The sequence below is a fragment of the Oryx dammah genome, unplaced genomic scaffold (assembly GCF_014754425.2).
Source record: "Oryx dammah isolate SB20612 unplaced genomic scaffold, SCBI_Odam_1.1 HiC_scaffold_363, whole genome shotgun sequence".
NCBI lineage: Eukaryota > Metazoa > Chordata > Mammalia > Artiodactyla > Bovidae > Oryx > Oryx dammah.
Genome location: NW_024070526.1, coordinates 1 through 10,103, shown reverse-complemented (window position 1 = coordinate 10,103; position 10,103 = coordinate 1). Strand labels below are relative to the sequence as shown.

The window sequence follows — 10,103 nt, the reverse complement described above, 5'->3', positions numbered from 1 at the left end:
AGGATCTTTGGCCGCAAGGGGGCAGCCAGTACATGTGAGAGAGGGCCTGGGTCCCAAAGGGAAAGCAGAGGAGGAAGTGATGATATATCTTGGCCTGGGTGATGGTTATATGAGTTATTACATGTTGCAAAATGTATCATTTGGTGTGGAAATGAACAGAACAGGAAAACTTGTTGCTCTACCTGACTAGAAGAGTTACTATGACCCCCCTACAGACCAACAAAGTGCAAGTCGCATCAAAGTACAGAAATACTTGACAGACTTGAAACTGACCCTAGCTCAGTAAGTGAATGAATTTTCAAGAAAAGCAGTTCAATAGGGAAAGGAAATAGGTTCAATATTGGGGACGGGGCAGTTTATTTCTATCTCACAGACAAGGATTGGTCTGAGGTGCATTGTAGACCCAGACAAAAAAGTTAGAAGGCATTTTGAAGATACTTTGTGATTTGGTGGTAGGGAAAGATTTATTAGGAAAGTTATGACTAACCTAGATAGCATATTCAAAAGCAGAGACATTACTTTGCCGACTAAGGTCCATCTAGTCAAGGCTATGGCTTTTCCAGTGGTCATGTATGGATGTGAAAGTTGGACTGTGAAGAAAGCTGAGCGCCGAAGAATTGATGCTTTTGAACTGTGGTGTTGGAGAAGACTCTTGAGAGTCCCTTGGACTGCAAGGAGATCAAACCAGTCCATTCTAAAGGAGATCAGTCCTGGGTGTTCTCTGGAAGGACTGATGCTAAAGCTGAAACTCCAGTACTTTGGCCACCTCATTCGAAGAGTTGACTCATTGGAAAAGACTCTGATGCTGGGAGGGACTGGGGGCAGGAGGAGAAGGGGATGACCGAGGATGAGATGGCTGGATGGCATCACCGACTCGATGGACATGAGTTTGGGTGAACTCTGAGAGTTGGTGATGGACAGGGAGGCCTGGCGTGCTATGATTCATGGGGTCACAAAGAGTCAGACACGACTGAACGACTGAACTGAACTGAACTGAAAGATTTATTAACCAGGACACAAATAATATAAAATAAAGACAAATGATACATTAGACATCATCAATGTTAACCATGTCTTCTCAGCCAAAGATGCCACTGAAGTGGAAAAGCAAGCTACAAACAAAAAGAAAATATTCACAAAACATAGCTTACAACCCCACCTCCCCATGATTATAATGTATAATGACCTTCTCCAATCCAGGAATAATTTTTTTAAAAGAACAACCAACTTTTTATTTTTTCAGGTGGGTAGAAGATATGAACAGGTACTTCAGAAGATATGCACATGGCCAAGAAAGGATACAAGGAGTGCTCATTGTTTGTAGCTGTCAGAGAAAAGGACATCAAAACTACATTGAGATACCACTCCTCTTTCAGTAGCATGGCTAAAATTATAAGGAGAAGAAACTCCAACAATATTGCAAACAAATGGAATAACCACAACTCTCATTCATATTGTTGGGGGTAATATAAAATGGTACAACTGCTCTGGAAAAAGCTTTAATGTTTCATGAAGTTGAGTATATACTACTCTTTGGTACCAGCAATTCTTCACCTAGGATTTTTTTTCCAAGAGAAATGAAAACCTATATCTACAAAATCTCTTGTGAAGAGAATGTTCAAAGCAGCTTCATTCACAATAGCCAGTACTGGAAACAGCTCACATGCTCTCTATTGAGTGAATGGTAAACAGACTGTGCTGTGTTACTGCCATGGAATATGTCTCAACAATGAAAGAGAAATAAAATCTGCTTTACTGAACAATGGATAAAGTCAGAGAAACTATGCAGATAAAGAGGTGTGAAAAAAAAACCAGTATTTGCACTGTGATCCCATTTCCATGACATTCTAGAAGAGGCAAATATACAAATGAAAGGAGTCTGGACAGTTATTGTTAACAAATCAGAGGCCAATGACAATGATTTTAATGATTCCTCATTGCTGATTGAATTGTCACTAAATTCAGGCAAAGGGGAAAATAACAGTAGGGCTGGGAGTTCCCTTGTTGGCCCAGTCTGATAGATGAAAATGTTGAGGCACTGTCAAAGTCCATATACAGCAGAAATAAAAACACCAGGTCACCAAAACAGCAATTAGTAAAGGTTGACGGTGCCTAAAAAGACGGTTCAGGAAGAGGGAGTGTTCCAACAAATTATGGAAGGAGGCTCAGAGATGTACTGTTATAAAGCAGCTTATACAGTGAGGAAGTAGTGGCTGTTTGTTTTTCACCGATGATTGGTTGTATCAATAAAGTAGAGTCTGCCTCGTGATAGGGACTTGGTGAAAAGTGGTTGCTTTCTATCAATTTGGGCGAAGAGTTTTGTTTTGTTTTTGGTTTTCAGAGGCATAAACAAGAATGGCCCAAGGTAAGTTTCACTCATTTTGCAAGATAAGCTAAGGGAGCTTTTGCTTGCACAGCGAAACAGTTTCCTTTACTCAGGGAATCTTCAAGTCTGATCTCATTTGTGATTGACCCAAACTCCCCGCTTTGGGTCCTGCTCTCAGTATAATTTCCCTGTCTGTTGCCAGCAAAGCTGAGGTCAGGCGGAAGAATCACATGTTCGCTGTTTCCACTAGTTGGCTGTCAGAGCAGAGGGCGCTGTAGTCACCGTTCTTCATCACTTACAAGCGGTGATTGTTAAGCTCCTCCAGTAGTCCCGTCCTGATGGATACCATTTGTCTAGTGAGTGGCTGCCGACAGGCATTTAAGATCCTCGAGAGTATAAAACGAAGGGCACTAGAGCGGTTAGTGCGATGACTAGGAAGGGAACGATGGCCAAGGACTGAGAAAGTCCTCGGAGCAGAGATTCCCAGGAGCCCGGAAGAAACCGGCCAAACAAGTCGAGGGAGGAGGAGTCGCTTATCTGATACAATTTTTATCGGGTCTTTATCCTGCCCATCTTGAGTAACAAAGTAGGCGTTCCACCCTTTACAGCACAGGAGGCTCCTTGCTGGGCTTCCCTATGTCACAGCAGCACAGAAGGAGAAACCAGCGCCTTCCGTTTCCTTCTGCTCAGACCAGGCATGAGAACGTTGAGATGAGTACTCTGTGGGGTTACCACTGCGCAAGTTTCCAGCCGAAGTAAAAAAGGAGTAGCCGTCAGGAGTGATGGATGAGAGTGCCGTGACTCGGATTCGAACCGAGGTTGCTGCGGCCACAACGCAGAGTACTAACCACTATACGATCACGGCGCGCCACAGCTCCTGCCGCCGTCGCAGCCCTTGCTCTTACAAGGCGGACGTAAATTGCTTCCAGTCACTGCGCTGTTGCTGGACGACAACAGGTATTCATAGACTTTCATCTCCGCTCTCTTTTCCAGTCCCTTCCTCTCAATTTTGATACATGGTGACAACCAAAACAGAAACCCAATCTTGCCTCCTCAAATCAGGCACGTGCCTCTGCACAGACCTCCTGGGAAGTCTTGTTTCTCCCGGTCCCCACCTCGCCGGCTTCTTTCCCTGCTCGTCGCGTTTGTCCCTTCGGACCGACCCCCCGGCGCGCCCCTGGTTCCGGCTCCCGCCCCACCGACCGCGGACCAGCGGAGGGAGGGCAGCGGCAGCGAAGCAATCGGAGAGCCGTCACAGGGCCCACCGGGGGTTCAGCTTCCCTCGGGCCGCCTCGGCTCAGGCCCGGGGCGTCTCGGGGGCGTTGCATCTGCGGCGGGTGTGGAGCAGGCGCGGCGGGGACGAACCGCTGCCCTTCTGGCTTCGGAATCGCCCGACTCCCGGCTTCCCGACGAGAACCAGCGCGCTGCGTCGAAGTCAGCTCTCCGGCTGTCCGAGGGTCTGAGCCGGTGTCGTTGTCCGTGGAAAGGCGTGCGGCTCCGCCTGCCGTGGAAGTGCGAAGTTTCTTCTCTACGTCGTTGAGAGCGACATTCCACCCGTTAGTCTCTGTGGCGCAATCGGTTAGCGCGTTCGGCTGTTAACCGAAAGGTTGGTGGTTCGAGCCCACCCAGGGACGCCTTCTACTTACCCCTTTCCAAAACGTGAAAGCTTTTTCGTTCTTTCTTTCCTGCCCATCCTCTACTGTAAAGGCGGGAACTGGCTCCTTCACTCCTACCCTCTTGGCTCCTGTTTCCTGTCCACCTCACAGGGACATAAGGTGGGATCAGAAGGCCATCACCGAGCTAGATGGAAGAGCTCACCTGGAAAATAGGTCCCCTGGAAATTCCTGAGATGTCATCGTCACTTTCTGAATTGCTTTTAACGAGGGAGTTACTACCTTTTTTTTTTTTTTTTTTTGCACGTACTGTTAATACTATTTATTTAACACTTTCCATATGCTTTCACGGTTACAAATAATGCGGTAGTCATCCTTGTATATACATCGTTGGCCCCTTGTACAAGGTCTTCTATAGCGGCAAGTCCTGGAAGAGCAATTGCTCTATCACATGGTGTTTACAATGCATAGTGTGAGCAATGCAAATAAATAGAGGTAAACAATAGAATGGGAAAGACTAGAGATCTCTTCAAGAAAATTAGAGATACCAAGGGAACACTTCACGCAAAGATGGGCACAATAAAGGAGAGAAATGGTATGGACCTAACAGAACCAGAAGATATGAAGAAAAGGTGGCAAGAATACACAGAAGAACTGTACAAAAAGACCTTCACGACCCAGATAACCACAATGGTGTGATCACTCACCTAGAGCCAGATATCTTGGCATGCGAAGTCAAGTGGACCCTAGGAAGCATCAGATCGCTATGAACAAAGCTAGCAGTGATGGAATTCCAGTTCCTCTATTTCAAATCCTAAAAGATGGTGCTGTGAAAGTGCTGCACTCAATATGCTAGCAAATTTGGAAAACTCAGCAGTGGCCACAGGACTGGAAAAGCTCTGTTTTCATTCCAATCCCAAAGAAAGGCAATGCCAAAGAATGTTCAAACTACCACACAATTGCACTCATCTCACACGCTAGCAAAGTAATGCTCAAAATTCTCCAAGCCAAGCTTCAACAGTACGTGAACTGTGAACTCCCAGATGTGCAAGCTGGATTTAGAAAAGGCAGAGGAACCAGATATCAAATTGCCAACATCCGTCCGATCATCGAAAAAGCAAGAAAGTTCCAGAAGAGCACCTACTTCTGCTTTATTGACTATGCCAAAACCTTTGAAGGTGTGGACCACAACAAACTGGAAAATTCTTCAAGAGATGGGAATACCAGACCACCTGACCTGCCTCCTGAGAAATCTGTATGCAGGTCAAGAAGCAACAGTTAGAATGGGACATGGAGCAACGGACTGGTTCCAAACTGGGAATGCAGTATGTCAAGGTTGCATATTGTCACCCAGGTTATTTAACTTATATGCAGAGTACATCATGTGAAATGCTGGGCTGAACGAAGCACAAGCTGGAATCAAGATTACTGGGAGAAATATCAATAACCTCAGCTTTGCAGATGACACCACCCTTATGGCAGAAAGCAAAGAAGAACTAAAGAATCTCTTGATGAAAGTGAAAGAAGAGAGTGAAAATGTTGGCTTAAACCTCAACATTCAGAAAACTAAGATCATGGCATCTGGTCCCATCAATTCATGGCAGATAGATAGGGAAATAATAAGAAACTGTATCTGGGGGCGGGGCCTCCAAAATCACTGCAGATGGTGACTGCAGCCATGAAAGTAAAAGTCGCTTGCTCCCTGGAAGGAAAGCTATGACCAACCTAGACAGCACATTAAAAAACAGAGACATTACTTTGCCAACAAAGGTCCATCTGGTCAAAGCTTTGTTTTTTCCAGTAGTCATGTATGGATGTGAGAGCTGGACTATAAAGAAAGCTGAACGCCGAAGAATTGATGCTTTTGAACTGTGGTGTTGGAGAAGACTCTTTGAGAGTCTCTTGGACTGCAAGGAGATCCAACCAATCAATCCTAAAGGATATCAGTCCTGAATATTCATTGGAAGGACTGATGCTGAAAGTGCAGCTCCAATGCTTTGGCCAGCTGATGGGAAGGACTGACTCATTTGAAAAGACCCTGATGCTGAGAAAGATTGAAGGTGGGAGGAGAAGGGGATGATAGAGGATGAGATGGTTGGATGGCATCACCAACTCGATGGACATGACTTTGAGTAAGCTCCGGGAGCTGGCGATGGACAGGGAAGCCTGTTGTGCTGCAGTCCATGCGGTCGCAAAGAGTCGGACTGAAGCAACTGAATTGAGCGACTGAACTGAACTGACAGTGTTTACATGGCTCATATACAATCCCATTTCTACTCCTGGGTTGGCTTATTAGCTGTCTACAATTTCTTTTCTTATTTAAGTGACTGCTTGAAGCTTTACAGCAGACACCCGTAACTTACCACAATCTGCCTTCAAGTTCACATCTTCAGATTTCTTCGCTGCGGGCCCTTCTGCTATTGTCATCATGCATTTTACTTGCATATGTCATAAACCCCACAATCCCTCATGATTACCTTAGAAAAATTAGCCCCAGTTTCTAAAGAGACTGAAATAATAAGAAAAAGCTTATGTATTTTCCCACATAGATACCTTTTCTGTTGTCCTCGGTGCCTTTGTGTATATCCAGATTTCCATCTGAGGTCAGTGGACTCCTTGAACATTTCTTTACAATGTGTGTCTGTTGGTGATGAATTCTTTTAGCATTTGTAGGTTGGTCTGTAGATGTCATTTTTCACTTTCATTTCTGAAAGACATTTCTTGGGGAGGAGGCATGAACTCCAGGTTGACTGCTGCCCTCCGGTCCTTTAAAGATGTTGCTCCACTGTCTTCTCACTGCTTCTGATGAGAAATCTAACATAGTCTTTATTTTCATTTTCTGTTTGTACTGTGTCTTTTCCTGCTGACTTCTTTGGAAATGTTTTTCTTCTTCAGTGGAGTTGAGCAGTTTAATCCTGTTGTGGCTCCCTGTGGTTTGTTTAATGTTTCTTGTGCTCATAATGTTCATTTGGCTCTTTGGAAATTTTTCTGTCAAAGTTTCTCAAAAAATCATTTCTTCCCTTCTGGTCTTTTCAGAAACTCCAAATTACTCATATATTGGACCTTTTATACATACTCTATCCCTCAGAGATGCTATGTTCATTAAAAAATGTTTTGTTGTGCATGGTTTCATTTTGGATATGGTCACTTCTTCATGGCTTTGTGTTCCCTAATCTTCCCCCAGCCCCACCCCATGCCCCAGCAGTGTCTAAATTGCTATTAATTGCATCTGGTGAAGTATATAATACTAGATGTTATCATTTCTATGTCTAAAGCTTGCTTCTGGCTATTTGTATATGTTCTACATTTCTACTTAACTCTTGGGTCATATGCAACACAGCTGTGATAGCTATCTTTCTGCTAATTATAACATCATGTCAGTTGTGGTTCAGTTTCAATGGATTGATCAGTCTCCTCCTTATCACATCACATTTTCCTGCCTCTTTGCATCCCTGGCATTCTTCGACAGACATTGTCAAAGTTTTTCTTCTTAGGCAGTAGCTATTTTGGCATTCCTATAAGTCATCTTGAGTTTTGTTCTGGGGTACAATTAAGTGACTTGTAAACAGATCCCTTTGGATCTTGCTTTTATCATTTTTTAGGTAGGTTATTCTCAGGGTGATTATTCCCACTACTGAAATGAGAGTTTGTTGAATGTTCTTCCCAATGGCCCATGAATTATGAGTAGTGCAGTCTGGCTGTGGGGGGAGTACCATTGCCTGTCTTTTGTGAGCACTAGGCATTGTACCATGATCTTTTAAAAGGTTTCTTTCCTTGGCCTCAGGCAGCTTCTTCACAAGCATTCTCTGACCTCTATTCTAATGAGTATTTGAGGCAGACCCTTTCATAGCCCTGGATCTTTGATCCGCTTATCACTGGATTTTTGTTCTGTGGACTCTAGCTTCCTTGCTGTCCAACTAACACTTGGATTTACCTCCACCATCCAGGATTTGGCCTCAGATCCCCGCTCCTGGTGTGCAGCCTGGACACTCTCTGAAGGCAGGAAGGTGGGTCAGTGGCAGGGCTCATCTTGTTTCTCATGTCTCACGGGTTGCTGTCCTTTGCTCTCTTGTTTACAGTGTCTGGAAAATTGATTATTTCATGTCTTTTATCTTTTTCATCTTAGGGTGGTGTTTGTGGTGTGGGTGAGATTTCAGGGAAGGTGGTGACTCTGATAAAGTCTGACAAAGAAGCCTTTTCTTTGTCTCCATCCTTGAAATCAACCTGTTTGAGCCTGCCCACCAAGGGCAGCCAGATGTAGGGTGTGTTCAATGAGGGTCCTGTCGCCACCATCTGGAATTTTAGGTCTCTTTGAGTTCAGCCTGCAGAGGAGCTTTGGGCTACTGTATTTGGGCTCCCCTAGGAAATGGCAACCCACTCCAGTGTTCTGGAGAACACTGGAGAGTTGCCTGGAGTATCCCAGGGACGGGGGAGCCTGGTGGGCTGCCATCTCTGGGGTCGCACAGAGTCGGACACGACTGAAGCGACTTAGCAGCAGCAGCAGCAGCAGCAGAAGGCTTCCCTGAGGAGGAGGTGTACAGGGATGAATAGGGTTTAAATATGGTGTCCAACATGTGAGGCCCCCTGCTCTGCAGCCTCTGGTCTCCCAGGGGTCCCGCCCATTGGCAGTTCATCCTGGGTGAGCCTGAGCTCCTGAGACACCCAAACCAGGAGGGACACTTAGGGGAAACCAGATGCTCACTTCAGTCCTGTCCCCAGTGGATCCCAAAAGTGTCCGGATTGGGAAAGAAAGGCAGTGAATCTCTCTTTTTGAGTAGGCGGAAGAGAATTCAAAGGGAAAGTGAAGAAAAATCCTATGAAGTTTCAGGATCTAGAGTTACCATTGAGGTCCACCACCTCTGAAACATACCCCTGGCTGGTGAAGGGGAATGGAGTCCCCTTGTCCAGTCTACCCAAGTAGACAGAGCAGACAAGGATGGCCTGGGTCCCAGTGAGTAGGCAATCCCCAGTCTTCCCACTTGGTAGTATTTGAACTTCCCTAGGCACGATTTCCTCTTGATCAAAGGACTAAAAACTGAGCTAACTTCCTGCTGCCTCACCTCCCTTCATCACCCTCCTCAACCTACCAGCCCCATCATCTGGAAATGCAGAGTGCTTTGAGACTTGTAGGTCTTTCCTGCAGGTTCTTCAGCACTGCAGGTAACTGGGAATTTGTTCTCCAAAGAGGGCGCAATAGAGGATCTTTGGCCGCAAGGGGGCAGCCAGTACATGTGAGAGAGGGCCTGGGTCCCAAAGGGAAAGCAGAGGAGGAAGTGATGATATATCTTGGCCTGGGTGATGGTTATATGAGTTATTACATGTTGCAAAATGTATCATTTGGTGTGGAAATGAACAGAACAGGAAAACTTGTTGCTCTACCTGACTAGAAGAGTTACTATGACCCCCCTACAGACCAACAAAGTGCAAGTCGCATCAAAGTACAGAAATACTTGACAGACTTGAAACTGACCCTAGCTCAGTAAGTGAATGAATTTTCAAGAAAAGCAGTTCAATAGGGAAAGGAAATAGGTTCAATATTGGGGACGGGGCAGTTTATTTCTATCTCACAGACAAGGATTGGTCTGAGGTGCATTGTAGACCCAGACAAAAAAGTTAGAAGGCATTTTGAAGATACTTTGTGATTTGGTGGTAGGGAAAGATTTATTAGGAAAGTTATGACTAACCTAGATAGCATATTCAAAAGCAGAGACATTACTTTGCCGACTAAGGTCCATCTAGTCAAGGCTATGGCTTTTCCAGTGGTCATGTATGGATGTGAAAGTTGGACTGTGAAGAAAGCTGAGCGCCGAAGAATTGATGCTTTTGAACTGTGGTGTTGGAGAAGACTCTTGAGAGTCCCTTGGACTGCAAGGAGATCAAACCAGTCCATTCTAAAGGAGATCAGTCCTGGGTGTTCTCTGGAAGGACTGATGCTAAAGCTGAAACTCCAGTACTTTGGCCACCTCATTCGAAGAGTTGACTCATTGGAAAAGACTCTGATGCTGGGAGGGACTGGGGGCAGGAGGAGAAGGGGATGACCGAGGATGAGATGGCTGGATGGCATCACCGACTCGATGGACATGAGTTTGGGTGAACTCTGAGAGTTGGTGATGGACAGGGAGGCCTGGCGTGCTATGATTCATGGGGTCACAAAGAGTCAGACA

At 45.4% G+C, this 10,103-nt stretch overlaps 2 non-coding genes across 2 annotated transcripts; one reads left to right on the top strand and one right to left on the bottom strand.

Annotated features, from left to right (window-relative positions):
- Positions 1-3,119: 3,119 nt before the first annotated feature.
- On the bottom strand, positions 3,120-3,191 carry TRNAH-GUG. Its single transcript has one exon. It is a non-coding gene; the product is annotated as a tRNA-His (tRNA).
- Positions 3,192-3,886: 695 nt separating this feature from the next.
- TRNAN-GUU lies at positions 3,887-3,960 on the top strand. The gene has a single exon. It is a non-coding gene; the product is annotated as a tRNA-Asn (tRNA).
- Positions 3,961-10,103: the final 6,143 nt, after the last annotated feature.